Source organism: Equus przewalskii, chromosome 5 (assembly GCF_037783145.1).
Source record: "Equus przewalskii isolate Varuska chromosome 5, EquPr2, whole genome shotgun sequence".
In the NCBI taxonomy this organism is placed as follows: Eukaryota; Metazoa; Chordata; class Mammalia; order Perissodactyla; family Equidae; genus Equus; species Equus przewalskii.
The window spans coordinates 18,889,958-18,917,409 of NC_091835.1; the positions used below are offsets into that span (position 1 = coordinate 18,889,958).

At 39.3% G+C, this 27,452-nt stretch overlaps 1 protein-coding gene across 8 annotated transcripts in view; it reads right to left on the reverse strand.

Annotated features, from left to right (window-relative positions):
- Positions 1–27,452, reverse strand: part of PDE6D (phosphodiesterase 6D) — a 45,286-nt gene that overhangs the window by 10,080 nt on the left and 7,754 nt on the right. The window contains exons 2-3 of one of the 8 annotated variants that reach the window (XM_070620163.1): positions 17,510–17,598; positions 15,986–16,023 (exon numbers count right to left, since the gene is read on the reverse strand). The exons of 4 other annotated variants lie outside the window; for them this stretch is intronic. The gene's annotated coding sequence lies outside the window, so the exon portion shown is untranslated. Of the gene's footprint in view, positions 1–7,166; positions 12,597–15,985; positions 16,024–17,509; positions 17,599–27,452 lie in introns of those variants that run through there. 3 more of the 8 variants (XM_070620156.1, XM_070620157.1, XM_070620159.1) reach the window with 3 other exon arrangements.

Below are 27,452 nucleotides of genomic sequence, written 5' to 3' on the forward strand. Positions count from 1 at the left end.
TGGGGAAGGCAAAGAGTGGAAAGAGGAAAGAAACACACAAAAACAGAGGGAGAGAGAGAAAGACCCAAGGGAGGGAGGGAAAGAAAAAATGAAACTGAGAAAAAGAGACAAACAGAAATGCCCACATATAACTCAAAACCAAGAGACAGGGTCAAGATAGAAGGGAGCAAAAAGGAAGAGGCTCCGTATGTCTGGAGATGACATTCCACAGTTTTTCCTACTTTAATACTGGATTATAGGGTTGTCTTAGATAGTGGCTGTCACAGAATGGCTTGAAATGGACGGTAGAGGACGAAGACCAAGCACTCCAACCGTTAAGTCCCTCTGAAAATGTTAATTGGTTGGTTGATAGCTTTCTGTAATTTGTCATCCAAGCTGTGGCACTGCTGAGAATGAAAGCGGATGCTAACTGCATAGCACACTTAAATGAGCTGGTTCATGTTTAGTGCTTACTTACAACAGCACCTGGGCATTTTCAGTAAGCAGTGTTGGCTATTACTATTATTATTAATTCATTATCATCTCCTATTTAGCCTCCTGATGGTTTTCCTTGCTTCCTTTCTTGACTCTCCCTCCAATCCATTCTCCTCACAAAAGGAAGTGGTTTCTTAAAACTGTAAGTCAGGTGTCACTCCCTGTTTTCCTTTCTGAGTCCTCTGCATGGTCAACCGGGCCCCGTCACTATGCTCTAGCCACATGGACGCCTTTCTCTCTCTCCAACACACTCCAGTCTCTTCCGCCTGTGATGCCCACCGAGTGTTCTGGCCCTTACTCTCCATACCCTCAGCTCCTGGCCTCAGTGGTTTCTTTTCAGAGAGGCTCTTGGGACCACTCAGTCTACTTCAGTCTCTGGATCCAGATCTGCCTGACTCCCAAGTCAGGGTTCCTATTGTGCCCCCACACCAACAACTGGCCACACCCTGGCCTCCCCTAAGCAGGCAATTCGTGATATCTCCATCTCCCCTGAGAAGAGCCTAAATACACTCCAATTTGGTGTGTTACTTTCCCGGCCAAAGACCTTCAATGGATCCTCACAGACTGATCTAGGGCTCTCTATCTATCTGATCTCAAACTACCATTTATTCACTAAGTGCTTATTGACAACCTACTACGAGTCAGGTATTGACATCAAAGTTGCATGTAAAAAATTTGGGCAATATTGTTTCAGAAAAAGTGACAGGTGAAGGGGGACAGTATTTCTAAATTCATACATTATTTTATAAAATTTATGGTCTTAAATATATATGTGAAAATATATATTTGTCTATTCTATCCACATCTCTTTTAAAAATATTTTTTCACTGGAAAGATAAGATATTACCTTATATTCAGGGTCAACTTATACAGTATTTGGGCATTTTTCTGATAATTTTGTGGGTTTCCTCTGCTTAAAACCAAGTAACTTATTTACTCATCTCCTTCAAAACAATTTATACTCAAGCTGGATAATTCTCAAGGATACTGAGATAATTCTCTAATGATATTAACCCAAATCCTGATTACTAATCTAGGGCTGGAAAATTTACAACATTTCAATTCATAACAATTCATCAAGAAGGGAATTGGTTTATCAGGTGTTATTCTAATCTTTTTTAAAAAATAAACTTTAAATTTTAGAATAGTTTTAGATTTACAGAAAAGTTGTAAAATAGTAGAGTTCTCATATACCCCACACCAGTTTCCCCTATTTATAAACATGTTACATTTGTTACAACTAATGAACCAATATTGATACATTATCATTAACTAAAGTCACCAGGATCCTACATTACATTTAGTTGTCATGTCTCCTGAAGTTCTTCTTGCCTGTGAGTTTCTCAGACTTTCCTTGATTTAACGACCTTGACAGTCGAGGAGTACTGGTCAGGGATTTTCTGGGTGTCGGTGAATTGGGGTTTGTCTGATGATTTTCTCATGATTAGACTGGGGGTGTGGGTTTTTGGGAGGAAGACCACAGAGGCAGTTGTTTTGATTATATCACGTCAAGGGTACATACTATTAACATGACTTAGCACTGTTATGTTGACCTCGATGACCTGGCTGAGGTAGTGCCTGTCAGGCTCCTCCACTGTCACTTTCTCCCTCCTTTCCACATTGTACTCTTGGAAGGAAGTCACTATACGCAGCCCAAATTAAGGGATGGGGAGTCAGGTTCCACCACCTTGAGGGAAGAATAACTATGTGAATTATTTGGAATTATGTGGTGGAGATTTGTCTCTTCTCCCATTTATTTTTAATTCAATTATTTATTTATATCAATCCAGTTGTTTTCTTATCAAATGACTGTGCTCCGATACCTAAATTTTTATTTCCAATATGAAAATATTTCAACGTTAACCAGTCTGCTTAAGAATATTTATTTAGGGCCCGGCCCCGTGGCCGAGTGGTTAAGTTCGCGTGCTCCGCTGCAGCAGCCCAGGGTTTCACTGGTTCGGATCGTGGGTGCAGACATAGCACCACTCATGAAGCCATGCTGAGGTGGCATCCCACATGCCACAACTAGAAGGACCCACAACTAAAAATATACAACTATGTACTGGGGGGCTTTGGGGAGAAAAAGGAAAAAAAAATCTTTTAAAAAAATATTTATTTAAGATGCTCATCTCTAAGTCTCAGGGATTCATCTGGGCTGTGGGGAGCAGATAGAGACCACAGGGTGTATTAGAGTATAGTCACAAGAAAAAGCTGAGGGCTGGCCCCGTGGCCCAGTGGTTAAGTTCGCGCGCTCCGCTGCAGGTGGCCCAGTGTTTTGTTGGTTTGAATCCTGGGCGTGGACATGGCACTGATCATCAAACCACGCCGAGGCAGCGTCCCACATGCCACAACTAGAAGGACCCACAACGAAGAAGATACAACTATGTACCGGGGGACTTTGGGGAGAAAAAGGAAAAAAAAAAAATAAAGAAAAAGCTGAGAGAGGGGAAAATAAAATTGGTTTAGAGCAGCACACCTGGATTGGAGTCCAGTCTCTACCACATAATAGCTGTGTGATCTTAGATAAGTCATTTTACCTGCCTGAGGTTAAATGTTTTAGTTTGTAAACTACAGATAATACCAAAGCTGTAAGGTTATCACAGGGTTATATGAAATGGCTACAGAAATGGTTTATAAATCATAAAACATAATACAACTGTAGGACATTATTACATTCTAATTATTCAGGATTGGAAAAAGCAAAAAAAAATTACAGAAATAACTTCTTATGAGTTATTTCAAATTCTCTAATAAAAGCACATATTATCTTAAACCCTCGATAATCTTCACTAAGAGAAAATTCACTGAAAGCTTAGTTGTATTAATTAATGTTTGACTTTGGTTTTATTCACTTAAAATCTTATAATTCTTAGAAAATCTGCTGTAGTCCCTGTGTTGCTCCTATGTTAATCAGCGTCCCTTCTCCCATCTTCATCTAAGAGTACAGATAAGACCTAATTCCATTTTTACACTTGTAAACACTTATATCCTCAATACTAGGTATAAAGAGAGTAGAAACTGTATTTGAGGGGTTTGAGTATCTTAAACTGAAAACAAATTAAAGGATGGGATGGCTCCCTTAGTTTTAGAACTTCAAATACAACCTAACTTTAATTCCTTATGGTTTTCTACTTTACCCACATTTGACACAGACCTCATGACTGATATAGATTAACTAAAATTAAGAGGTAGGTAGAATTTTTTTCAGAAAAATCACTAGAAAACAATGATTTTTTTCTACTCTTGGTACTTGCTGTTAAGCTGGTTCTCTTAAGGTATTTTTTCTCTTTTATATTGTTGATAAATAGCCTCTCAACTAATTTCTCTCCTTCAATCTCTGTTGCATTGTTTCTCAAAGTGTGGTCTGATAATCTTGTTAGAAATGCCATTTCCAAGGCCTCATTTCAGACCTACTTAATCAGAATCTCTCCAGGCGAGGCCTGGGAATGCTCCTTTTAAAAAGCAATTCTTATGTGCAATGAAGTTGAAGTACCTCTTGTCTAGCCTTTACAATTAATACACTGTGATTAGAGTTACATTCCTAAAATACAAGCTGGATCGTGTCATTACTTCTTCAAAAACCTTCAAAAGATTTTCAGTGTTCAGAGAAAATTTCCTAACTTCTTAGCTTAGCATTTAAAGTTCTTTACATTGTGGCCCAAACATCTCCGCAGTCTCCCTTCCTACATCCCACTCATCTAGGCACAGGGAATAAACTCTGCCCTCACACACGCCACGCTCTCTGGTTGGCTTGGACACTTGTCTGAAGTATCTCACAAGAGGAGCCAGCAAAATCAAGAGTTGAGTTGCCTTTTGGAGACCTAGTCAAGTGTTATGATCAGCACAAGGCCACACCAGACAAACTGATAAAAGGAGGGGGGAAGAAACCTTTCTTTAGTTTAGAGGACCCCTGTGGAGGCAATCGGGCAGAGAAAATGGGAGTAACAAAGACACAGTAATTATCACTGGCAGAGGTCAGCTATAAATGCCCCAGATGTACCATTCATACAGCCCCAAGAAAATCTCTCTAAAATACATCAAGTGTGACCAGTCTTCACTTCCACTGCTGAGAGAAGGAAACGCCCTTTGTCTTTTTTGTGTAACGCCATAAACACTGTGCACCAAAATCTGTTCCAAAGAATGGCAGAGATTTTCGTTGTGTGATGAGACTAAGAGAAAGGCAATGAAGCAGAGCTGTTAAGGACCGTAACCAAAGTTACACAGCTGGCAGTAGCAGCCCAGGATTTGGAAGGGTGGTCATACTTTGAAGCTCAAGCTTCTTTCACTATCCCCTGCTGCCTCCCCATAACAATGAAGCAATGACAAAACAAAGATCTTATTCTTCGTGCTCTGCCATCATCTTTCTTATCCTTTTCTCCAAAGATTAAAATTCACCTTTGGGAGGCCAGCCTGGTGGCGTAGTGCTTAAGTTCGCATGCTCCGCTTTGGCAGCACGGGGTTTTCAGGTTTCGATCCCAGGTGTGGATCTACATACCTACCGTTCATCACTCCACACAGTGGTGGTGTCCTACACACAAAATAGAGGAAGACTGGCACAGATGTTGGCTGAGGGCCAATCTTGCTCACACACACACCCCCACCCCCACCCCACCCCCGCCCTTCCCACTCCCAAATTCACCCTTGGTTCTATTACAACTTTTTAAATTACCGTGTTTTTCTCTTAATGAGATAAAAACAATTTATTTGTAAAAAGACTCAGGAAAACTAAGTCTTAAGTGTCTCTATAAACACCAAACTGCTCAAACCAATGGCAATTCTAATTTTAGTCATAGGCTCCCACTCTAGGCAAAGCTGATTGCTCATGAAAGTGATTCACAGGTAAAATACGCTTTTAATCCTTTCAACCAGTAGCAGTTGAGGTCTCCTTTAGTTTGCTCATTCTTGTATGTCTTGAGTTTTATGGTCTTTGGATGACATAGAGTTGAACATGAATATTAGGTGATGGAAGAGGAATATAAGTTTTAATAATGAGTGAAAAGAAATATTTGTATTCAGGGAAGAGAATGAGTCAAGAAATGTTGAGTAAGGAGAAATAAAGATGCTATGTATAAAGTAAGCCATGATTCACGCTTACTGGAGGAACACCAGAAGCACTCCCTTTAAAGTCAGAAATAGGACAGAGATACCGCCCAGCACCACTATTATTTAACATTATTCTGGAGGTACTAGACAATATAATATAAGAGAAAGAAATATAAAAATTGGAAAAGACAAAGTAAAATTATCATTCTTTGAAAGTGAAATGATTATATATCTAGAAAACCCCAAAGAATCAAATGAAAACCTATTGTAAATAATAAATAAGTAAGGCTGCGTGGCTCAAAATTAATATACAAAAAGTAATAAATGTCTTGTATATTAACAAAAATCAGAAAATGTAATGGAACAAAAAATATTGGCAGAAACAACAAAAAGTTAAAATATTTAGGAGGAAATATATCATAAAACTTGTGAGCTCTATAAGAAAAAAATTTTACATACTACTGAGGGACACAAAAGAAATCTTAAATAAATGGAAAAGAATACCCTAATTTTGGATAGAAAAAAACCTGATGTCATAAAGATGTAATACTCCATAAATTCATCTGTAAGTTTAATGCAAGCCAAGTATTTTTCTAAAACCAGATAAACTGATTCTAAAATTCGTATGCAAAGTATGAGAATCACCGTGAAAATTCTGAAGAGTAACAAGAAACAAACAACAAGAAACATATCCTCCAGATATTAAAACTTACAAAGCTACAGTAATTAAAATAGTGTGTAGTGCTGGATATGACTAGACAGTTCAATGGAACAGAATAGAAAGTTCACCAAGAAAACAAAATCGTACAGAATTTAGTATATGTTAATAGCGACACTTTTTTTTTTCTGAGGAAGATTAGCCTTGATCTATCTCTTTTTGCTGAGGAAGATTGGCCCTGAGCTAACATCCGTGCCCGTCTTCCTCTAATTTATACGTGGGACGCCTACCATAGCATAGCTTGCCAAGCGGTGCCATGTCTGTACTTGGGATCCGAACCGGCGAACCTTGGGCCGTCAAAGTGGAATGTGGGCACTTAACCACTGCGCCACCGGGTGGGTCCCAATAGCGACATTTTAAATCAGGGACAAAAAAGATGGACTACTGAATAAATAGTGTTGGGACAAAAGGGTAGCCATCTAGAAAAATTAAATTAAATCTCTCCCTTACTCTTTCCATTAAAATGTATTTCAGGCAGATCAAAGATTAAAAAAAGAAAGAAACCAGAAAAATACTAAGGGAAAATGTGGGAATCTTTTTTATAATCTAGCAGTGGGAAAGGTCTACTATGGCAAAAAATCCAGAAGCCTTTGTAGGCAGTCTCTTCCTTCTCTGACCAAACCTGCCAACTGCCAGGACTCTTACTTCAGTGCCACTGTCATTGTCTTATTCCTCCCACTTAAAGCCTGTAAAGGCTCCCTGTTTCTTTAATATATAATTTATTCCTCCACCTGATGTTTTTAAAAACATAGTCCATCTTTTAAACTGAAAAAACATTTTTGCTTAGGGGAGACTTAGTGTTCACTGTATAACCTTTCATACTGTTTGAGAAACTTTAAATCTGTATATTAGTTAAAAATAAAAGCATAAATAACTTTGATAACAATCAACTCTTAATTATTAACCAAAGGACAGGCTTAGTTTTTCATACCCCAGGTCACCTGAATTTCCTTCTTTCACTGGAAGCTTTTCTCTTTAGTGATGATTCGGACCTGGGTTCCTCATTACTCTCATATACAGGAACCTCCTGTGGAAGGAGAGGATTCCAGCAGCATCTGTTGAATTTGATGAGACAATCTTTGCAGCAGCTTCTGCCATGTCGACTCTGATCTCGCTGATTTCCCCTCACCAAAGGCAGAGGTGTGTGGCTTCTTTAGAGGGGCAGAATTGCCAGGCCACACATTTGTACCTCCTGGCTAAAACAGACACTAGAGTCCTACATCTCTGAACCAACATTTAAAAATCAGCTTCCACTTGCCAGATGGCCCCTCCTCGATGCCTGTCTCTTGTCTTCCTCTGTCTGATTTTCTAGCACTACTTGCTCCCAATTACACTTCCTTTTATTCTGAACTCTCCTTGTGCTTTTAGTGGGTGTTTTGTCTACTAGTTACTGTTCCCCTAATTTGATTATGGGCTTCTTGAGGGCAGAGGTGTTTCCTCTTGTTGAGTTGATAGCAAAACAACGGAAATCTTTGGCTGTGAGTTCCTGGCATTTGGTTACGTCAATCAGTAACTTTCCAGTGTACCAAAAGTACTTAGCAAAGATTTTATTTTTCTTTTGGGTAATATGGCTAAGAAGAATGAGCAATGGAGAAGCTGCTTACAGATTATTAGGTTTGGGGTACTCTATATAAGAATAGTCAATATTAATTTTTTATAGGGTACATTTTCTAAGGAAGAATATTTTAGAATTATGTTTGAATTAAGGCAAAAAGAGGACTAATTTCTTAATCAGTATTTTATTTTTATTCTACTTTGTAAAGTCCAAATAAATTTCTCTCTTTTTCATGGCACTTATTAACAAGTATCTTAGAGTTATTGTACAGTTCTTATCTAGGACTTGGTTCTTATTTTCAATCTATTTAAAAAATAATCAAATTTTAGAAATAATGCTTTCCTGCCAGTTTAAGAACATTTTAGAATTATAAACTTTGGAAAATGGAATCTTTTAAAGATGCTACCAAAGTCAAAATAGGGGCACGTTCCTAAAGCTGTGCCAGAGAAACAAAGATCATTAGCTCTATTAGCATGAAACGACCAAGTGCAAAGAATTACTTTTAAATGGGATATTATTATTATAAATAATACAATAATTTAGAAAATATGACGAGTCTCCTTTATATTTTCATACCATTTTTAGAGATTTGCTAGCTTTTGAAAATAAATGAGTATGTCTGCTTGCTGGTCAGTTGAATGTACACATTTAACTAGAAAAAGGTACCATATCAAAAATCCTGTGAGATGCCTTAATGTATGAGCACAGAGAAAACACTTTTTATACAGGTGAATTTAATTTTAGCAATTTAAAACAGTTGTGTGAAAATGAAGATTTTTTTTTGTAAATTAAACAATTTTAAAAGCTCTGTAGGAATTTACTGTTTTTAAAGGCTCCAAATGAGTTATCTTATAAATGGAACAAATTTTCTGTCCTATTAACCTTTAAAGCCCCAATTTGAGAGCTGTAAGTGAATTTCTGTTTACTGTGATTTCTTAAGGCAGGGTGTGTCCATGGTAAGTCTTCATGTGATAGGGAAGAATTCCAGTCATGTTAGATGATAACAATTTCTAAAGATTATACCTCATTTAGATACATTCATATTTCAGATACTGAACCCCCTAAAAAGCCAGAACTTAATTTGTCACACCATTGTAATATATCTTTCCCTACTGCACAAGACCTCTCTTTAAAAAAAGAAAATTCCTTTGATGTCTTCATAAAGCTACATTTTTTTTCCTTTTTTTAAAGCCAAAGAACCTGAAATGCATCACTGTCATATTAATGCCACCTTATAATAACCATACACTTTCAATGTTGCCTCAAGCAAGGGCCAAGCCCCAATGATTTGTATGGGAAACAACTTCCAAGGCAGCACTAGCTTTGCTCCACCTAGAGAACCTGAAACTCTATGCTGTGTTAGGAATTGCAGGCAGAGGTGGCCACTGTCAATGTGCCCCTGTCATATTATTTTCCTTTGTCTCAGAGGCCACAGGGGAGGGCTACAGGGTTTGCTTTTGACTTGTAACAACAGCAGAGGCTATGGATTCCCTCCCCTGCCTAACCTGGCTCCTGGCTCCTGGCTCCTCCCCTGGAAACAGGGTGCAACTGGAGACGGAACATACCAAACAGGACGAGTAATCTGCTAGGTTGGCTACTTGGGGAACATGGAAACGTCTGTCAGAGGAAGGAACGAAAGGAAACTCTGGAGAGGTGGCTTTGACCAGAAAGTCCACTAGGTTCCTGGTGACCCTTTGTTTCTTTGCTCAACTTCTCACTTCTTTTAATATACATTGCTGAGTGTGACTGTAAATAAGACAGCTGAAAGCAGCCGGGTCCCCGACTCTTTTGCACAGTTATTCACAAGATGAACTCTCAGGGCAATTCTAGAATGTATGTTATCCAGGTAAAACGGTAGTTAATGGTATTGCACCAATGTCCATTTCCTGGTTTTGATAACATACTTGGCTATGTAAGATGTTATCATTGAGGGGCAGTGGATAGAAAAGGTCACTGTACTATTTTTGCAACTTGTGAGCTAAAATTATTTTAAAATGAAGTTTAAAAATAAAGAACTAGACACCCATATGTACATCCACACTACTAGTTTCTCAGACATTTAAGACTCTAAGGCTGTGCTTTTCTTTATGGCCTTCAATATCCCATTGTTGTTTTCTTGTGTTTAAACATTATCACTTCATTTTTTTCCTCAGTAATATAACAAAAATTTTCAATAGGGAAATAAGGCAATGAGAGGCCGGGAGGCTATCCAAGAGAAACTTTGGAAAGGACCAGGAGGAGTTTCCTGTCCTCCTTTGACTGGAGTTTTATTTCTCACCCTGAGAATTACAGGCTTTGGGCGAAGGGAAGGATGCAGAGGAGTTAATAGCCGTGGAGAGAGCTGCTGAGTTATAAACAGCTGGCGGTGGTTCTGAACCTAGTCACTAGAAAAATAATGGTACTTTATAAAAATTAAGGAATTCAAGAGAGAAAATTGATTTTATTTTAGAGAGGAGGGGAAAAGAGTTGGTAATAGTCTGATGGAGGAGGATGCCAACAAGGGAGGCCCTTCAAAACCCTCAAGGATGAAATTAAAAAAAAAGCTAATGTAGAACATGTAGGTGGTAGTGGTGGAAAGTACACTAAAGTTACTTCAAGCTACAATTAGTATGCTACTAGCACAAAAATAGGCAAATTGATACACCAGAAAACCTAACCATGACCCCTGCATAGATTAAGGCTTCTGTATATGCCAAATTCCAAATCAGTGAAGAAAAATGGATATCTCACACTGTTACTATAATATACGCCAACTGGTCTCGAGAGTTAGATATCAATAAAATAATATTTATATGACCCAAGGATGAGGAAGGCCTCTAAGCAGAAAAGCAAAAGAGAAGTCATAAAAAGACTAAAGTATATACAATTCCGTAGGAAAAGTTCAGGACCTGAGTGGTTTCAACAGGAGGGGGAGGGGACTAGGGGTGAGGACAGAAATCACGTAGTCGAATTGTTTTAAGTTTTTACAAGGAGAATGTATTTGTGTATTATTTGAGTTAATTAAATTTAATTTTAAAAGTATTTCAGAAAGTAAAAACAGAACATCTTCGACATCGCAAAATCATGATAAAGTCAAATTGAAAAACTAGAAGAATATTTATGACAAGCAAGGGGACAAGGTCTTTATGAGGCGCACTTATATAAGAAAAAGATAATCCGCTTTCAAAAGAACACTAGGCAAAACACAGGAGAAATGCAAATGTTCACCTGTTCAACTGGTCCCTTAGAGTAGCTGAGGGAGAGAGCTGTCCTCCCCAGGGTCCCCAGGGAGCCACCTCCCTGGGGAGGGTCAGGTTCCAGTGAGGCAGCAGTGAGAGGGAGGGGACTTTGTGCAGACTGGAAAGGGCTTTCTGACAGGTGGTGTTGGGGAGCAAGGGGATGAGACCCCCAGAAGGGACTGGTGCCTGGAGGAGCCTGTACTTTGGGAGGTACAGGAAGTTCACAGGAACAGAGTCATGGACTCATTTATAGCCTATTCTCAAGGTTTCCAACTTCAACACATTTATTTTGGTGCCAAAATTGCCTGAGGGCTTTGTCTCTTTGGGCATCGACCTCATGACCTTCCCTGACCTTCCTTTCCAGTCAGTCACCAAGCCTGCTATTTCTTCCATCTTCACGGTTTTTTCAATCCAATCTGTACACTACTGCCAGACTATTGTTTCTAAAATATCACTTGGATTGTGTCACCTCCCAGCTCAAAAACCTTTCAGTGCCTTCCACTGTCACTGGATCAAGCGTAGACACACACCCTTGTCCAACATCCAGAGTTAACTGAGGTGTCTCCAGTTCACCTCAGAAAACATCTGCTCCAGGGAAAGTGGTTCAACCCCTCCGACCTGCCTGTACCTGTGACACCATCCCCCGAAATCATTTCCCTGCTTTTCCCAAGCCTGATTTCCCCCCGAAACACCCTTTTCTTTCCCTTCTGCCTCTCCATATGCGGGCATTCCTTCACACGCAGTTGCTCCTCCCATCAGTGGACCGTGTGGGTAACGCACAGCGCCGAGTCTCATGGCCCTGGTGCGGATCATGGCTCTGCCATTTCAGTTTCGGGAACTCGGGCTTAGCTTCTTACGGCTTAGTTTGCTTCATCTCCATAATGTAATAACTACTTATCTCAGATGATTTTTGTGAAGTTTCAATGAAAATTAATTACTGTAAAATTATACAGTGCCTGGAACACAGTAAGTACTCACTAGATTAGTATTAATATTATTGTCCAAATACACTCTTTTCTCTGAGTATAAAGTCTTACTAGCGTGTAATAGTTTGTGTGCCCTGTTATTTTATCTCTTACATTTAAACTTTTTATACTTAGATCTTGTTTCCTCATACTTTATATACTTCATTTCAGTAACACTGGTGAGCCGAGCCCTGTATTAGGTGCTTTACAGACACAAACCCCATGAGTTAGGTCTCGTTATCTCTATTACTTCACTTTGGGGATGGGAAAACTAAGGTTTGGAGATATTAAAAGCTCTACCTAATATTAAACAGCTAGTAACTAGTGGGATGAGGATGCAGGTGGTTTTTTTGACTGATTTACTATTTTTAAAATTGAAAGTTGCCGAGGATTTCTACAAACGATCACTAGGCAGTCCTAATGAGCCAGTTCTGCTGCTCTTCCCTTACCTGGAGATTTCCCCCAGGAAGGACTGAGCACTGTCACTAGATGTGGCTTCAACATCACTCCCCAAACAGCCAGAACCTGTGTTTTCCTCCAGGGACTGCTGTTACCCTTTGACTTTCAGAAAGAAAGCATACTAGAGGCCCCATGTTTTGTTTTAAGAGAGGAAGATCATTTCCAGTCAGAAATCAAGCCATCAGACATCAAGAACAAAAACCAAGTTTCCATTAGCAAAAAGCATCCTTTATCCTCCTTTAGTTTTCTGGGGGGTGGGGGGGAGGGGGAGGCTCTTAATGGAAGGAGCCAAGTCTTCTGAGTATAGAAGAGGCCAACTTTTCCCAAAGGTAACATTCCAAAGAGTGTGAGTCTTAAGAGTCAGAAAGACAAAACCCTAAAAGGCATGGGAAGGATGGACCCCACTAGTATTTATCCTTTACTCTGATCTATTACATGAGAGTGCAACCACATACAAGTAGAATTTTTTGGGGGGTAAGAATTAAATGAAAAAAAAATGAACCATTAACTGATATTATAATTATGTTTACAAACTGATTTCCAGTGGCATCATCACACATTAGGCCTCTTTAGGAGCCTATAGTTTCCAGATGTGAAAAAGCATGGCCTCTGAGCTAAACCTGGAAATTTTACCTTGCTAACTCTCAAACTATTTTGGCTGGTGAAGTTTAAAGAACTCCTCCAAGGGGCTGCCCCGTGGCCGAGTGGTTAAGTTCGCGCACTCTGCGTTCGTGGCCCAGGTTTCACTGGTTCAGATCCTGGGCGCACACATGGCACCGCTCATCAGGCCATGCTGAGGCGGTGTCCCACATAACACAGCCAGAAGGATCTACAACTATGTACTGGGGGGCTTGGGGAGAAGAAGAAGAGGAGAAAAAAAAAGAACTCCAAAATAGCCAAACAAAAGAAACGAACAACCTGCCACTAAGATATACAACTATGTACCGGAGGGGATTTGGGGAGATAAAGCAGAAAAAAAAAAAAAGATTGGCAACAGTTGTTAGCTCAGGTGCCAATCTTTAAGAAAAAAAAGAAGAAGAAACCAACAGCCATAAAACAACACAACAGAAAGCAAACTTCTCATGTCAGGAAAGTTAAAGGCTTAAAGGCTACAAAAACAACAGGTTCATCTACTTAGGAAATAAGTATGCCCCAGGCCCCACCCCTGGCTCTACTGTCTCTAACAACCTAGGATACTAGGAGTGGAATATACATCCCCATCAGTAGGGGACCAGTGCGCTGCCAGCCTCTGGAAACCCTGGACGTGGATTCTCGAAGGCTCTGTAGATTCAACTCCCTGAGCTGGGAGACTGGGATTCATGGATGACTAACAGCCGGTCTGAGGTTTCCCCCTTTGTTCATCCCCTTGTCAAACTCTCCCTAGAGGCTCTTTACTTGTGGAGAGAGAGCAAAGAACTTCTTTCTTTACAATGCTTTTTGTTATTCTTTCAAACAGGTCAAAAAAGAATTACATGGATTGAACAAATTAATACTGTTAAGATGGCTATATTCCCCAAGTTGATCTACAGATTCAACTTAATCTTTATCAAAATCCCAGCTGGCTTTTCTGTGGAAATTGACAAACTGATCCTAAAATTCATCTGGAAATCAAGGAACTCAGAGCAGCCGAACAATCTTAGGAGAACAAAGATGGACAACTCACACTTGCTGATTTCAAAACTTACTACAAAGCTACAGTAATCAAGACAGTGTGGTACTGGCATAAAGACAGACATACAGATCAATTGAGAATCAATAAATAAATCTCACATTTATGGTCAATTGATTTTTGACAAGGGTGCCAAGACAATTCAATGGGAGAAAGAATAGTCTTTTCAAAAAAATGGTGCTAGGACAACAAGATATCTACATGCAAAAAAATAAAGTCAGACCCCCAACTCTCACACAATACTTAAAAATTAACTCAAAATGGATCATAGCCCCAAATGTAAGAGCTAAAATTATAAAACTCTTAGAAAAAAATATAGGAGTAATCTTTGCGACCTTGAGTTAGACAAAGCCTTCTTAGATATGACAACAAAAACACAGTGAGAAAAGAAAAAACAAATTGGACTTCATCAAAATTAAAACCTCTTATGCTTCAAAGGACACTATCAAGAAAGTGAAAAACCCTACAAAATGGGAGAAAATATTTGCAAATCATAGATCTGATAAGGGAATTGGATCCAGAATATATAAAGAATTCTTACAACTCAATTATAAGACAAATAACCTAATTAAAAAATGGGCAAGAATCTGAACAGACATTTCTCCAAAGAAGATACACAAATGGCCAATAAGCATGTGAAAAGATGCTCAATATCATTAGTCATCAGGAAATACAAATTAAAGCCACAACGAGGTATCACTTTATACCCTCTAGAATGGCTATTACCAAAAAGACATAATAAGTGTTGATGAGGAGGTATAGAAATTAGAACTCCCATACACTGCTGTTGGAAATGTAAAATGGTGCAGCCACTTTGGAAAAGAGTCTGGCAGTTCCTCAAAAGGTTAAACATAGAGTCACCATATGGCCCAGCTATTCTACTCCTAGGTATATGCCCAAGAGAAATGAAAACATATGTTCACACAAAAACTTATGCATGAATGTTCATAGCAGCATTATTCATAATAGCCAAAAAAGTGGAAATAGCCCAAATGTTCATCAACTCATGAATGGATAAATAAAAACTGGCATATCCACACGATGGACTATTATTTGGCCATAAAAAGGAATTAAGTTCTGATGCATGCTACAACACAGATGAACCCTGAAAACATTATCTTAAGTGAAAGGCATCAGTCACAAAAGACCACATAACATACTCTATGATTCCATTTATATGAAATATCAAGACTAGGCAAATCTATAGAGACAGAAAGTAGATTAATGGTTTCCTAGGGCTGGGGTGGAAGGGTAGGGGAAATAGAGAATGATTACTGATGGGTACAGGGCTTCTTTTTGGGGTGATGAAATGTCCTAAAAGTGATTGTGCTGATGGTTGCACAACATTGTGAATACACTAATAACCATTGAATAGTATATTTTAAATGGGTGAATTGTATGTTATGGTGAATTATATCCCAATAAAGCTGTTTGTTTTGCTGAGGAAGATTAGCCCTGAGCTAACATCTGTGCCAATCTTCCTCTTTTTTGCTGAGGAAGATTAGCTCTGAGCTAACATCTGTTGTCAATCTTCATCTTTTTCACTGAGGAAGATTTACCCTGAGCTAACATCTGTTGCCATCTTCCTCTACTTTGCATGTGAGCCACTGCCATAGCATGGACACTGACAGATGAGTGGTGTAGGTCTGCACCTGGGAACAAACCTCAGGCTGCCAAAGCAGAGTGCACCAAACTCAACCACTAGGCAACGGGGGCTGGCCCATGTTTTTATATATATATATATAACAATTATACAGATATCAAGAACAGGCCTTCAAAATGAACAAAAGGGTCACAAAATGTTTCAAAAGCAAAAATCCAGAAAAGAATCAGAGACACTTGGTAATCATGTGAAAAAGGGGTCTGTAGGAATGGAAAGGATCCAGCACAAAGATGAAATATTGTCTTCGTCTGGATCTATTCTGAAAAACAAACATATGAAAAACAAAGTCACATTATAAGTCAATTACATCTCAATAAAACTTGGAAAAAATAACACTAAGGAGAATCTAGCGCAACCTGTTCCACCTTTGTTTGCAGTCTTAGTGTGTAAATAATAATAAAAAAAGAGTCTGGTCTGCACATGACCTCTGCATTTATATGAAAAGCTCAATACTAGTTATTTCTCAGGCCCAAATAAACCTTCCACCCTCATGTTTTCTAAACCATTGCTCTAATAATAACAAAAAATACAGAACTGGGCTATCAACCCCACTAAGGCCATCAGTGAAAATCCATCATTCATTTGCACAGCACCTTAAGTTTATAAATCACTTTTGCACACATTATCTCAGCTGACCCTCTTGAAGCAGGTATTATCCCCATTTAAAGATGAAGAAACCGCCTCAGAGACATTAGCAGACTTACTTAAAGCCTCACAGCTGGTGAGACGGAACAGAACCTAGATCTTTCTTCTACTAAGCCACTTTTTAACTTACAAAGAAATGGCTCTTTTGCGTAGAATATTCCTTTATTTTATTACAATTTTTTCTTGATGAATGTTCTCTTATATATAGTGTTTGGAACTCATTTAAAATAGTCATTTGGTACATACTGAAACACAGTTTAATATACAATATATATTTTACACTAATCTCAATCATATATTTCAATTTTTAAAAATCAAAAAACTATTACTCAGGATAAACAGATTCCAAGCTGACTACTACAAATAGTTTTTGACTAAGGGTTAAGAAGTCAAAACAATGCTTCAGAGCAATAGCTTTGCTAGGTATCCCAAAATCAAACATGTGTCTCATCCGTTTAATTTACCTAATACATTAACATCAGTGGTCAGAGCAATATTCTTTCCTTAATTTGAATTATCATATCTTATTTAAGAGTTAAGGCATTATGATAACAGACAGTACAGTATAGACACATCCTCTAAAACACAGTATCATTCTGAACATAAACAAATGTGGTCTAAAAATCGAATCCCCAAATTGTGCTATAATTTTAGATAAAAGTCTTCATAATTATTTTCCCTCCAGAAGGTCCAGAAGTCATCTGCTTTACAGTTGTTAAACACTGGTGTTAAGTAACAATCAACTTACAATTGGTTAAAAAATATCACGTTAACCCAGATTTGAATATGACCAAAGGGTTTTGGATTATAACAAGGCTAAATTGGACATTTCATTCGTCCAGCATTTACCGAACATTTGTGAGTCTTAGGCTCAGGGCTAGGATAGACTATGATTAATAAGACATGATTCCCATAGTTCTCCTCCACGTAGGGAAAACATCAGGTAAAAGAATAATTACAATGCAATGTGAGAAGGACAATCTATAAATGGAGGCTTGTACAAAGTACCATCTTTGGCTTGCTTGTGATCAGGTCTCGCGAGATAAGATAAGTATCAGTGTCTAGAACATGCCTCCAGAGCTGAATATCCACTCACTAACCTGTATCACCTTTCAATACCATGCCGCACCCAGAGGTCTCATCTCTTCCTGATTTGCATATGCAGACAAGATAGCCAAGGTCGATAGCGCTACCATCTCAGGTTAAGGCACAAACTCAGATCAAACTCCACCCTGTCATGACCTTAGTCAACAGGAACAGCTCCTGAAGTCTTTAGGTTGTGAAGTGCCTTGGAATGCTTCTCCTGAGAAGAAACGCTAAGTTTAAAAGCTCTTTTAGTTAGAACTTCAATTCTGTGAGTAAAATACTAAGGCTACTTCTCTGAAACTAAAAACCACCCATTTCTGAAACTTTTATATACAAGTTCTGGTAGAGAAAAGGTTAAACGAGGTAAAAAGTTGAGAAACAGCTTTTCTCCTGCAGAGTAACCTACTGTGCGTCTTTAGAGAGGTTCTCCAACTCCAAAACAAGTCTCCCTTCTCCTGATTGTAAAGAAACCATTAGTAAAATTATTCTTTTTCCATACAATGCAACTGGACCAGGTCAAGAACAGAACAATTTTATAGGCGAATCATTTTTTTTGAAGTTGTAGGACTGGTATTTACTCCCAAGGTTTGGGAAAGAGGATTACTTGACTTTCTTTGATTACAACAGAGCTTGGCCAACCACACACCACTGAGGTTTTCAAGATGTTGCTCTAAGGATTTTCCAGCTTTCCCTATCATAATGTACGTATTAATGCAGAGGAAACTCAAAATGTAAGAGATATTAGTTGTCCTGAAGCACAATTCCAACTAAACCAAAAGGATTTGAAGAGGAAGTTTAGAAAGATAATTCCCTCCACCAGGACACATAGGTTGCAATCCAAACATGGTTAGGAATTCCCTGGGGTGCAGCCTCTTCCAGGACGGTAAAGGCAACTCCTATGTGTTTAGGAGCTCAAAGAAATGCTGGCACTCAACTGACGACAGTTGCAAAAGCCTCTGGGAAGGTCTGCTCTGCCTCACTGCAGTTTCAGCAGCTCCTTGAACACCTCCCCTTCCGTGGACAAGGGAAGCCTCCGAACACGAAAGGTGTCCAGGAGTCAAACGGTCGGTCTCTCAAAGACCCCAGTCAGTATGCAAACGTAAGTTTTAAGGTAAAAATCCAGTCATCTTGGGTAAGGATTCACTTTAAACAATAAAAAGGCCTATGTAAGTGATATTTAATGGTAGGAGAAAATATTTCTAATATACTGATAGGTGAAAAAGGATAAAAATTTTTAAAATTTAAAAAGCAGTTTACAAAGCATGGATGATGTGACCACATTTATTAAAAAGTATATATACACATACGAAGATTCTTTACCAAAAGAATTCATGGCTATTATAGAAAGCTTGGAAAAATAGAGGACAAAAAACAACAAATAGTTGTAATCCATAATTACCATTTAATGTTTTGGTGTATATATTTCCAATTTTTTCTATGCATATATACTTCCTCTCTCATTAAACGGAATTGTAAAAAATATAGTGTTTTTAGTCATTAGTCTTGCATTGATTAGAATACACATGATATTCTAAGAAATAGGACAAATTAAAGATTTATGTACAACAGTGGTTCTCAGCCTTGGCTGCATATTAGCATCACCTAGGGAGTGTTTAAAACTCCCAATGCCTGGACCACCCCTCAGACCAATTACACCAGAATCTCCAGATAGAACCCAAGCATCAGGATTTTTCAAAGTTTCCCAGGTGATTCCACTGAACAGCAGGGCTGAGAACCATTACTTGACAGAGTTTTCCCCGTTTTGAGCAAAACATAATTTACAGCAATGCTTTCTTCAACTTTCACGTGCATACAAATCACCCAGGGATCTTGTTAAAATATAGATTCGGGTTCAGTAGGTCTGGGGTAGGACCCGAGATTCTGCATTTCTAACCAGTTCCTGGGTGATGCCAAGGCTACAGTCTTGGGGACCATACTTTGAGTAGCTTTAGGGTTCTGGGAATGAAAACTTTTAAAGAACAGAAAGAAAAAATTATAGCCACTGAAGCCCATGTTCTATACCACCAATTAGACATAGGGTGTCTACAGTAGATGAACAAAGAACTGATACTGGGAGTTAAAAGTTATTTCTAGGAAATAAGATTTTAGGGAACTGAAAGTCTGGAACAACACATTTTTCAGGGGAAAAATAGTCATTAGAGCTTATATATGTTGTGTGCATAAAGAAGGGCAAGCTAGCATGGGGGAGAAGAGAGGTGGGCAGTGAGAGAAAAAGATCAAATGTCTAAAAATTGTTAAGGAAGAAAAGAAACCCTTGGCTGCAGTACTGGAAAGGGATAGAGAAACACCGAAAGGGGATCTGAAGAATTCATTTCTCTGCCAAAACCATGTTTGAGAACCAGCACAGCTAATAAACTGAAGTTGGTGTAGATTAATAACCATCTTCCATCAACTCCCCGCTGGGGACTTAAGAAGAGACCCCAGGAGTCTAAGTCTCCCCTGGCAGTGCTTTAGGAACCAACAACAAACAGTGAACTGTATGCCCAAATGCTTCCCTTTGTGCGCAGAAAGAACGTCAAGAAGCTCAAGCTTGGGTTCCCTTTGCAGCTTCTTGACAATAGCCTTCTTCAAATTTCTAAACTTCACTAGAGCTGTAACAAAAAAGAGAAGGGAAAAACATTTTTTTCCTGAGGGCTTTTCCATAGAAGTTGGAAACGTTTAGTATATTTTTTAGAATGATAAACTCAATATTTAATATAAAAATATTCCTAAGTCACTACCAGATCGTTATTCCTCCAAAATAATTTCTAAAGACAGTAAAATAGGAAAACTTTCAAATAAAATTATCTGGAGCAATTATATGAATCAGCTGGCACACTTTATCTGACATTCCTTATCAAATGGGCCATATCTAAGTAAATTTCTTTTTTTTTTAAAGATTTTATTTTTCCTTTTTCTCCCAAAGCCCCCCAGTACCTAGTTGTGTACTTTTAGTTGTGGGTCCTTCTAGTAGTGGCATGTGGGATGCTGCCTCAGCATGGCCTGATGAGTGGCGCCATGTCCGCGCCCAGGATTCAAACTGGTAAAACCCTGGGCTGCCGAAGCAGAGCGCGCGAACTTAACCATTCGGCCATGGGGCCAGCCCCAGTAAATTTCTGTATAAATGAACAGAAAAAACTTAAAGGGAAGATTTTACCAAGAAATGGGAAGAATTCTGTCATCAGATGATTCATGTTACACATCTCTCAGGTGTAAGAATCTTTGGCAGAAACATACGCAATCATAACAGCACCACTGATCTTTACATCCAGCACCTCTTTACTGCATAATGACGATGGCTAACGTGTACTGAGTGCCAGATAATGAGCTAACTGCTTTATCTATATCTAAATTAATCCTCACAAGCCTATGAAATAGACATTATTATTAGAGCCCTTACATGGATGAGGAATCTCTGGTTTAGGGATGGCAAGTACCTTGCTTAGGAAGCCAATTAAGTGGTAAAGTTGGTTTTTGACTGCCTGATTTCAACATCCAGGCTCTTAACATTTATATGATATGATCAGCTATCCTACACACCCAGTTTGTACCAGGGAGAGGCTATCCTCAAGACTAGGGGATAGATGAATGAGTCATGATTCCTAAGCTCAGGGTACAGGACAAGCAATCCTTCCAAGACATGAGGCTAGAAAGGCACCTCCAAATACTGCAGGACATAGGATGCCTTTGGTGTCATGGAACACCGGTTCAGATTATGCTGCTAGTGTGTTCCACAGGTTAGAACTCACTCACTTTGGGGGTCCCTGATTCTTTTTTTTTTAAATTAGCATTATTACTATTACTTTTTAAAGATTTTATTTTGCCTTCTTCTCCCCAAAGCCCCCTGGTACACAGTTGTATATTTTTAGTTGTGGGTCCTTCTAGTTGGGGCATGGGGATGCTGCCTCAGTACGGCTTGATGAGCGGTGCCATGTCCGCCTCCAGGATCCGAACTGGGGAAACCCTGGGCTGCCGAAGCAGAGTGCATGAACTTAACCACTCAGCCACGGGGCCGGCCCCCTAATTCTTGATCTTTTATATATCCTTGATGTGTGATAGACATACTTACAAAGAGGACGTGTTGCGTGACTAGAGAAACTATTTTCTAGCTTAGGCAAACTTTCCAGAAATTACTGAATCACATCAAAATAGATAAAATCGAGACAGGATTTGAAGAGGAAGTTTAGAAAAATAATTCCCTCCAATAGGACACAAAGGTTGCAATCCAAACATGGCTAAGAATTCCCTGGTGTGCAGCATCTTCTGGGATGGTCAAGTCAAGTCCTATGACCACGTCCGGGTAGCAGATCTAGTACTAGTTGAGGCGTTGGTCTCTTCCACCTTTAAATGACAAGAGATGTGGCCAGACAATCCAGTCCAGTCAGGATTAGGAGAATAGACGCAGTCTGAGGTTCGGGTGTCTCTTCTGAGTTTCTATAAAATCTCCAAAGGCTAAAGGAGACCCCATTCATTGCATTAGCCTAACAATGCCTGTAAGGGTGGATAATTCTTAATCTATGGTTTATTATCAATGCAGACAGATAAAGCCCTCACTCTTGCCTTTTTCAGAGCTAGCTTCCTAACAGTCTTGTTTAACTTGATAATTGCAGACAGTATAAGGCCAGGGAAAAGGTGAACAATATTTCCAGGTTTCTCTGGCATCTGGTACATTCATCGCTTAAACCTAGTCCTCAAAGACAGAGGAGGCAGGGTAAAAGAATTAACATCTGAGTACCTACATTCAATACACATGCTAAGTGCTGTACTAAGAGCCCCTCTCTTTTTTATTTTTGAGTCCTAATACTGGCGCCCACATGAAATAGCGGTGTTCTCAGAAGTGAAATACATTTCTCAGGAGCTCATAGCTAGTAAATTACATAGCATTCAGACAGAGTTTGTCCAACCTACATACTCTTGGAAAGAGAGTGGCTTCAGTCATCTGCAGGGTCCTGGGTATCTTTGTAGCCCTCCAGAGCTACAAGAGCTGAGGGAACTGAAGAGAGGGAGAGCAAGGCAGGCAGACCCCCAAATATACCATGAAATGGTCCTTTTGCGCTTCTGAACAATGTTCTCTTGGGATATGCTTAGTAGAGAATGAGATGATGTATTGAGTTACTGATGCTGTACTGATCCATGATGGAAACAAAATTCTATTTATGGTAATAAAACTTCTATATTATAAGTTGCATTCAAATATTATTTGAGTTTAAATATTTCAAAATAATGTTCTCCTTCAAATGCAGCTATGTGTTTGAAAGTTGAAAAGCAGAACTCCTATTTTCCTATCCCCTGAATGATTCTGTGAATTCCTCTCATTTGAAGGGGATTCAAGACCTTACAATTTGCTTTTAAGAACTGAAAATCTGCAGTGTTGTAAGCAATCTGAAATTATCTTAATTGACATGGAAGCCTTATTTGTTTGTTACAAAGTTTTTGATAAGAAGACTTATTACCCTATTCAGCTAATCTTCTGAGAAGACACAGACGGAAACAAAATCTCAGGCCAGGAGAGCATTTGGCAGTATGGTCCTTATCACGACATGGAGAAACACTTTGATTCAAACAGCGGGGTTAGTATTTGAAATCAATCCTAGCCAACTGTACATTTGCTCATAAGAGCTAGTTCAGATAAGCAGGTTGATATCTTTCTGCCAACATTTAAGTTTAGAGAGCCAAAGGAACGATGTTCAGAGAGAGTGATGTGAAAAAGTTTGTTTTACATGGAGGGTAACATTATTGTAGTGCAATTTACTTTCTCACTTAATTATTTCCTCCCAATTCTCCAAAGACAGCTGCTACTATCATTTCTTCCTTCCTACTACTATAATCATGCTAACCATCTAATTCACATATTTTTTCCCCAAATATGCACTGAAGTTCTACTGTGTATCAGGCACAAGTTGTACTGGGGTTACTCAAAATGTGTCCACAGAATGGCGCTGGTTTGTGAATCCATTTTTTACCAGTCTGTGACAAGATAAACATTCCAATTTTTTAATAGCAGTTTAGCAGAGTAATCTGTTTGTTGATTCTAATAATAAATTTTTTCACTTTTATTTTATATGTCATTTGTCTAATAATTCGTTTTTATTTATTTTATAAAAACATCGATCTGAAAAATTAGAAGTAAAGACCTGGTTCTTTACCAGTGATAGTTGAATAAGCGCAGTTCTAGAGAAAGACAAGCTCTCTGCTTTGGACTCCGTCTCAGTTTAATCCTATGTGTGTGTCCAATAAAAAAAGTCCTTCCATCCTCAGACATACACATTTCCAAGGAACATATAAAGTTCAGGTTTTGTAAAGAGGTTTGGGGAATACTGACTTTTTTAAAAAAAGGGTTGTAAGTTAAAAAAAAGCAATAGAGAAGGGTGAGATAGGAAGGTAGTGTCAAGCAGAAAGGACAATTTGATAAAGAACAGGAAATCAACAGGCAGTAGGAAGGTTGAAGAAATCAACCAGGAGGCAGCAGGTATAATAAACTGCTATAAGCCTGGGGTGAAGAAGTCAAGAAGGCAACTACTGGAGGGAGGAAGACACTGAGTCTAGTGTCTGCATCCATTCCACTCTCCAGGGTCACCTCCTACACCAGCCCCTAGATGCACACCATCCTCCGGCCGTGCCTAGCTGCTGCACTTCCCAGACATTATATGCCTGTGCTTCAGTGCCTTAGCACAGCTGCTCCACTCTGCCTAGAATGTGCATCCCCCTCCAGTACTCTCCTTAAAGACCTAGTGCTGTTAACCGCCCCTCTAAGCGTGGCCCCTGATACACCCGAGGCAAAGCTATTGGATCCCTCCTCAGTGCTCTTGTACACTTGTTTACACCTGCATCACAGAATGTACTGTGCATATAAGCTTACAAGTGAGCTTCCATTGGCACTAGATTGTTTGTCCTTCTCTTCTCAGTGCTCAGCACATAATCGATACTCAAATATGTGCTGAACCGCACTGAGCATGACAGCAAGTCAGAGGGATTATTAGAATTTTCTTTCAGGCTGAGCAACTAGAAAGCAAGGCTCATTGAAGAGCGTCTAGGAACCAAAGCAGGAGAGCTACGCATTCAGGGTTCAGCGGGCCATGGAAAGGGCAATTTAGAGCTGGAGCTCAGCAAAAAACAAAAAGCAAACAAACCAAAAAAAACCTCCATTCTCCCTAAGGAGAACAGCTCAGTCAGTCAGCGAAATTGCAGGTGAAAACATAGTAGAATTTAAAAGCCCATCCTGCATAAGTTGAATTCATGACTTGGCAGAGTACCTGTAAATTATATACAGACATGCAGCTCATTACCTGTAGTCTGAGGAATTTCAAGGTAAGTCAAATTTTCAGGCAAAATGGCTGACTAAGCACATAATGATGTATGCTAATATCTACCATGGCAGACCACAGCAACGGGAGGCAAAGCTTCAACACCAAGGTCACGGGCATAAGGAAAACCTCTCCCTTCTCATTCCTCGGGGGTGGAAGAGCTGCAGTGACCAGCAGGAAACAAAGGGAGTTTGTATTTAGTGGTATCCTGAGCATTTTCATCATAGCAAGGCCTTTCTTTGCTCTGCTTTCCTAGTTTTTGGTTGTGACTTTTTCTTTTTCTTCTTGTTCTCTGTCTTTTAACACTCTGCCTTTATGATCTCTCCCCTCTCAAACTCTCTCCTCCTTACTCACTTTCTGAACTCACTTCCTTCTTTTACTCCCACCTTCATTACTTCTTAAATATCACTTCTGTCAAAACCCTCCTTCTAGGCTTCTTCTGTACCAGCATTGGTCATACAGAGCATCTTGTCTTTTAGTACATCCTTAAGAACCAATTCCAATTCAGGGACATTTAAACATCTTACTCTGCCCAATAATTTCCCGGTGACTTTCCCTGTGGTATTTTTCCTATTTATGGGGAACATGGTGAGGAAATATAGATGGAGCCCTGAGAAACCAGGCTTCAGTATCCTTGAAACACAATATGCAGCAGTGTAATCAGTGGTGATATCCCTGTAAAATAATACTCTGGCGCTGGCAAAGCTACTGTGCTTGGAAAGCACACAATCCAAATTCAAACTGGCCTGGGAAACAGTGGAGGCAAGTAATTTAGTAATGAGAAAAAGATCGCTATTTGAAACATAACACAGTCTTCTAACTAGCAAAATCAAACAATGAAACAAACTTTTCTTTTTCTACTAGGTCTATTATTCCACTGGTATGTGCAGTTATGTGCCTGAAACCGGTCAGAAACGAGCTAAAATAGACATAGCCAAAGAGATTCTTAAAGACTCCTTTTGCATTTTTATTTGCTTCCCAGAACCTCCTGATCGAAGAAGAGATAATACAAGGCCCTCTCCCAAGGGGACATTCCCAAAAGGATCAGCCACTGTTTCACATATGTTATTCGGACCCATAGAAATATTGCTTTGAATCCTATCAAAATCTACATTCAGAGATCCCTGAATTTAACCTAGTTTTAAAAAAAATGCTACAGTATTAAGAGGGAAATCAACTTCCTCAAGTTACAACCCTCTTACAAAAATAAAAGGTGGGGCCGCCTCTGTGGTTGAGAGGTTAAGTTCACGGACTCTGCTTCAGTAGCCTGGGGTTTGCAGATTCCGATGCTGGGCGAGGACCTAGGACTGCTCATCAAGCCATGTTGTGGTGGCATCCCACATGGAGGAAGTAGATTGACTTGCAACAAGGATGTACAACTATGTACTGGGGCTTTGGGGAGGAAAAAAAAAGAGAGGAAGACTGGCAACAGATGTTAGCTCAGGGCCAATCTTCTAAAAAATTTTTAAAAAATAAAAAGCAAAGCCAAAGATGATTTGGCTTTCAAACGGGACATATGTGTCATATAGAGGGCTTTCTTTGCTATCACTCAACAGCCACCATTACTTCCCAGAAGTGTGAAAAAAGGCTTCAGATATCTAAGCTGGAGTAAAAAAGAATCACTTACACTCTGGCTTTATCAACACCCTGAAACACGAAACCTATAAATTTGCAAAATAGAAAGCAACCTGAACTTTAAAGCAAAGATAAACAAATAATTGTAACAATGCCATAGTAAACATAATGGCTCTGTAGAGCTATGGTTTTTAAAGTGAGTTGGCATATATTATTTCTTTCATGTTTCATAAGATCTCTGTAAGGCTGACAGAGAAAGCATTATCCTTGTTTTATAGATGTTAAGCAACTTGCACAAAGCTAGACGGCTTAAACAAGTGATTTCCATTCTTTAATAAAATCTCTCTACCTGCTCAAGCTACACCCCTAATGCCTGCTTCTCTAGAACACCAGGTTTCTTGAAAGAGTAATATATTCTTGGTGACTTTATTTTCTCATCTATATTCCATTTTCTAATCTTGGCAGATTATAGTTAATTTGTTTCCTCAAATAGCCTCTCTTCTCAAAAAGATCACCTCTGATCTAAAACGTATCATGGGGCTCTCAGTAGTCTCAAATATTCGTTGAATGAATGAAATTTCCAGAAATTCCAAGGACGTGTTTTTTGATCCTCATTCTTCCTTATTCTTGACCCCAACTCCCCTCTGAAACACTCTCTTCCCTCATTTTTCATGTCATCACTTTCCTTACTGTTACTCTCCAGTATCTTAAAAATTAAACTGCTCAACACCTACTCATCTTTCAAGATAGTAGTGACCTGTCCACGAACCATCCGTTCCCAACAGAACTGTCACCCAGGCAGCAGTGCCACACATGGTATAGTTATGACTCCCCTACCATTTGCCCATCCACTCTCTCTCCACCATGTGAGGACACAGGGAGAAGGTGGCCATCTGCAAGCCAGGAACTGAGCTCTCACCAGGAACCAAATCAGCTGGCCCCTGGATCTTGGACTCCCCACCCTCCAGAACTGTTGAGAAATAAACGTCTGTTGTTTAAGCCACCCAGTCTAGGGTATTCTATTATAGCAGCTCTAGCAGACTAAGACTTTCTGGAAAATGTCCGTTTTTTAGGTAAC